The sequence below is a fragment of the Sycon ciliatum genome, chromosome 1 (genome assembly GCF_964019385.1).
Source record: "Sycon ciliatum chromosome 1, ocSycCili1.1, whole genome shotgun sequence".
In the NCBI taxonomy this organism is placed as follows: domain Eukaryota; kingdom Metazoa; phylum Porifera; class Calcarea; order Leucosolenida; family Sycettidae; genus Sycon; species Sycon ciliatum.
In genome coordinates this window covers 50,061,663-50,066,662 of record NC_088643.1, presented here as the reverse complement: position 1 = coordinate 50,066,662, position 5,000 = coordinate 50,061,663, and the positions used below count along the sequence as shown (strand labels likewise).

Sequence of the window (5,000 nt, the reverse complement as noted above, 5' to 3'; positions counted from 1 at the left end):
CTTTTTAAAATGATAACAACGGTTGCATGACCGGGTATCCAATGGTAACAACGATTGCATGACCGGGTATTCAATGGTGACAACGGTTGCATGACCGGGTATCCTCTAAATCCATGGTCAGATAGCAGGTTTTATCGGTTTTGGGGTTTCACTTTTGTAGTAGACGGACTTCCTGCTACACAAACCACTATGTACCACTATGTATCGCACTATTCATTGCTGGCACCATCAGGTCTCTTGTTACCTACATCAGATAGTATCTGTATTCTTCCTTCTACACAATGCACATATGTGGCCAGTGATGCGTAACGGTCACTGTCCCTCGCTTACATTTAGAGATCGCTAGCTAGCGCTCGCAGCTGTACCTGGACTTCAATCTTTTACCGTGTATAGATTCGTCTGTCAGTTTCCCAGTTTAGTTGTTGCCGAGTCTTTGCTTCAGTTGTTGTTAGTCTTACCTTCACTTGAGTCATTCAGCATAGGTTCTGCGCTGATTACATTGTCTGAATCTCTCCGTGCAATACTATGCCCTGTAACTAACTATCGTAAAAACGGAGAAGAACAAAATGTTACGAGTTATGACTAACTGTCCATCAACGTAACCAGATCCTATACAGTCAGCAAGTGCGACACGATGGCACAAAACTGACATGGAGTACTGAGCCATAGTCGTAACTCGTAACATGTTCTCCCTCTCCTTTTTTACCATAATTTAATAATTTAATTGGCTGACCATGACATGGAGTTCTGAGCCATAGTCATAACTCGTAACATGTTCTCCCTCTCCTTTTTTACCATAATTTAATAATTCCCGTAGCTATGCAGAAGACGTTGCTTCAGTAACGTCTGGCGCTAGCCAGGGTCCACACAGCTTTAATTTGGTATTTGTGTGTGTGTTTGTTTGTTTGTTTGTTTGTGTCACGCCTGGCGCTATCCTGTATCTGTCCCGTATCCGTGACTACAAAGGCTCTACAGGATTGTACATAACAGCTGTCCACAATATTTGCGGGCTCCTGTATCTGTCCCGTACCGTACCAATATTCGTCGTATTATGCATACGACTCCCTGATGTAGAGGGGGATTTGGAAAGAAATAGGGAGACGAGGAGGAAATTAAATTAGAATAGACGCCGATTAGGTGATAGGATGCGTCAGCATAAACATACTTTGGAAGAGAGATCCCGTCGTCTCCAAAATAAGCGTGAACGAGCGATTCAGTGCCGGTCACAGGAAACGTCGGAAGAGAGATCCCGTCGACTCCAGAACGCCCGTGATCGGTAGAGTCCGGCAGTACCAGGCAACATCAGGACAGACATCCCGTTGAGTCCAGAACGCCCGTGATCGGCAGAGTCTAAGCCGGTCCCAGGAAACGTCAGGATAGACATCCCGTCGAGTCCAGAACGCCCGTGATCGGCAGAGTCAGCGCCGGTCCCAGTAAACGTCAGGACAGACATCCCGTCGACGCGCAGAAAAACTAAATCTGCAGCCTCTTTTGCCGTCGAACAGGATACGTATTTATATAGGAGACTGTAAAGTTATGTAATGTCCAAATTTCGACGTGAGCAGCAGGTCACTCGCGTTGATTTTTTCGACGTGCGAGCCAAATAACGCGAGCTGAACTTTCGCGTCGCAGACATCCCGTCGACGCGCAGAAAAACTAAATCTGCAGCCTCTTTTGCCGTCGGACAGGATACGTATTTTAGGAGACTGTAAAGTTATGTAATGTGCTCCACAGGCAACCATGCATTCGGCGTCGTCATTGGCTCAACAGGTCAATGATTATGTACATGTATTACTACAAAAAGGCCAGAAAATCCGATTCCTGTATTAAAATCAACTAATGTTCGCTGGCTATTTAATTTCGCTGATTTCGCCGCTTGGTACCAACCGGCCAAAGTAAATCGCAGGCCAACGTTTGTCATATAGGCAAATGATGCATGATTGAGCAATGGATGCATGTGAGAGCAAAAATACCGATCGATTTCAAATTTGACGTGAAACTGCGCGTCACGTCGGAAATAACGTGCATCTTAACCTCTCTAATCGAGAGGTTTCTATTTCTCATCGGCCAAAATTTGTTGATTTACAATATAAGGAGATAAAAATTAAAGAAGGAGCAAAACAAAAGTAGATGATTATTAGAGAAATAACAATCCGCAATAAATTCTGCAAATACTTTTGCCTAACTCATAATATTCAAACCGATTGAAACGTTTTTGCAATACAGTGATGTGGCCAATCAACGGAAAAAGACAATTCCATCAGTTCTTATAACATGTACGATGAGCTAGGCAAAAAAGCATAAAAGCATAGCGTAGGGCCCTGAGCTTCCAAGCTCTCTCGTTTAATTGGCTGACCATCTGAGTGTAAGAAACTACAGTTGTGCAATTGTGAGTCTTGAGAGAAATTCAGTTTGCCTTGGTCGCGTATTGCATTTGGTGGCAGCGGTGGGATTCAAACCCACACCTCCGGAGTGACAGGAGACACCATGAACAGTGTAAAATCCAAATAAATTTGCTTTGATTCAATGAATACCACTATTAAAGGCCAACACATACTGTTTATTTTAAACCCTAATTTTTAGGGAAAATGTAGGTCCATATGTGTAATATTGAACTCGGATGGAGAGCCAAGCATTATTTAACCCACATGCATGCACCTGCCACCGCACACCCAAGTGTGCGTGCACACACCCGCTAGGCCTTGTGGCCAAGCGTAATAATAATTATTATGTATACACACGCATGTATTCCACATTGCAATATGCTTGCAAAACTTGCTCGCACCAGCACACCAAGCATAGAACCTAGTTGGGGGGTTTGCCATTATTTTTTTTCACATTTGTCACTCTTTGAAATATCACCAATGATAGCAAATTGCCGTGTTAGCAAGAGCCATTGGGCACAAGCCAATGCATGGCTCATAATTCTTATCGTCTCATAACGAGCACAGCACGGCAATTTGTAACAAGCACAATTGGCAAACATGTCACCCGGCAACAGCAAACGGGTACATCGTTACAAACAAGGTGCCCCGGCAAACTCAACGGGAACGCACCAATACAAACACGGCCCCGGCAACAGCAAACGGGTACGCCGTTACAAACATGGTGCCCCGGCAACAGCAAACGGGAACGCACCAGTACAAACACGGCCCCGGCAACAGCAAACGGGTACGCCGTTACAAACATGGTGTCCCGGCAACAGCAAACGGGAACGCACCAATACAAGCTGGCCTGGCAACTTCAAACAGGCACAACTGACAAACTACGGTGCCCAGCAACAGCAAATGGGTACACTGTTACAACACCAATCCATCACATCAAGATGGCGCTGCCACAACATTGCAGCAGCAACACAGCAGCCATGTATACGTGGCCCTCCAAGCGATTGCAAAAGGGAGGGAGGGAGGGAGAGAAATTACCAGCCTGACACGGAAAGCACTTCTTGTCCAAAGGAAAGACAAACCAAACTGCATTCAACTAGCTACTGCAGCGCGCATAAAGGCAACAGTAGCAGCAGTGCAAAAATGCAAATTACAGATCATACTCGGCATAGAATAATAATTAATGATATGCATCATGAGACCATCACTGCGCATGTGCCCACGTGGGCTAACTTGGCTTTGATACTCAAAGCCGGCATTTATAAAAAGTAAAAAGGGCCAAGGAACTACAAGTACATTATAGTATAACTTGTAGTTCCTTGATCCGTTTTACATTGTATATGTGTAATAGTTTCTATTCCACAAATATACCTAAGAGGAGGAGGAGAATATAAGCTCCCAAGAGTGTGCACATCCTGATACCCTTCCCGTGGGGTTCACCGACGGCGAAAGTCACATCAGATGGTGTACTGTTCCCGTTGTACGTTCCAGGCCGTTCTTGCCGAGCAGCGGAGTAATGTAAACAGCACTCCGTGACAGAAACTCGCTGCGCGTTCAGCGTGTGGAACTCGCCAGCATGATCATGGCACACATCTGGATTGCGCGCACTCTAGACTAGTACTCGACTTCGTTGTACGCAAGACGACACGTACCTAAATTCCACTGATGACCGGAGCAGAAATCGATTCCGGAATTATACACTCTTTTTTTAACTCCAAAAATGTTCACTTGCATTATTATTTGTAGAAGAGAAAAGGACATATGGATACGAGTTAAGAGTAACTCTCCATCACTGTAACATGATACTTTATACAGTCAGAAAGTGCAATAACTAGGCACAAAACTGACAGAGTACTGAAACATTCGACGTCCTGACACCTAGCTTCAACACATCTCTTAACTCGTATCCATATGTCCTTTTCTCTTCTACATTTATTTATGGCTCAACATCCGAGTTTCATATTGCATTATTATTATTATTATTATTTATTCATATTTTACTAGGGCATGGTTGTGTCTGCGGCACTAGTACTGTTTATAGCGTCAAGAGTCCATAATCCCCCAGAGTGCGCAACTTCACTGATCAGATCTGGGAAGGCGAAATCTGTGTTGCACGCCATAGTGTGACATTGTGAGTAGGGGAAGTGTTTCCGTGGTGGATCGTGTCGACGGAATGACACAAGTCCGACCCAAAAAAAATGACGTACATCACGGATTACGCCGTCCCACAACCCCATTCCAGTTGTACACTCTGGGGGATTTTGGACTCTTGATAACGTTAATAAAACGTCTCTTTGAAGATTGTTTGCAATGAACTAACTTGCACTGTACGAATTGAACTTGAAAATGAACAGTCAGATCTAATGTTTACAATACGAGTGTGCACATGGTCCTCTTCAATGGCTAAAATTAAATTAAACTACCGTATTTCGAGAGTATAAGCAGCACTGGAGTGTAAGCCACACCCAGATTTTTGCCACAAAATACAGACATTTACCCTCAGCTTGAGTTCCTATGGCAAAAATGCTTCGAATTTGGGGGGGTTGAACTTTTTTTCCGAATGCACAAGTGCTTATTTGTCACTGCCAACCTGTGTGGAATCCATACATTTTTATC

General features: G+C 44.2%; 1 protein-coding gene across 1 annotated transcript in view; it reads right to left on the bottom strand.

Annotated features, from left to right (window-relative positions):
* LOC135805118 (macrophage mannose receptor 1-like) overlaps positions 1-5,000 on the bottom strand; it is a 40,524-nt gene that overhangs the window by 18,434 nt on the left and 17,090 nt on the right. The window lies entirely within an intron of this gene.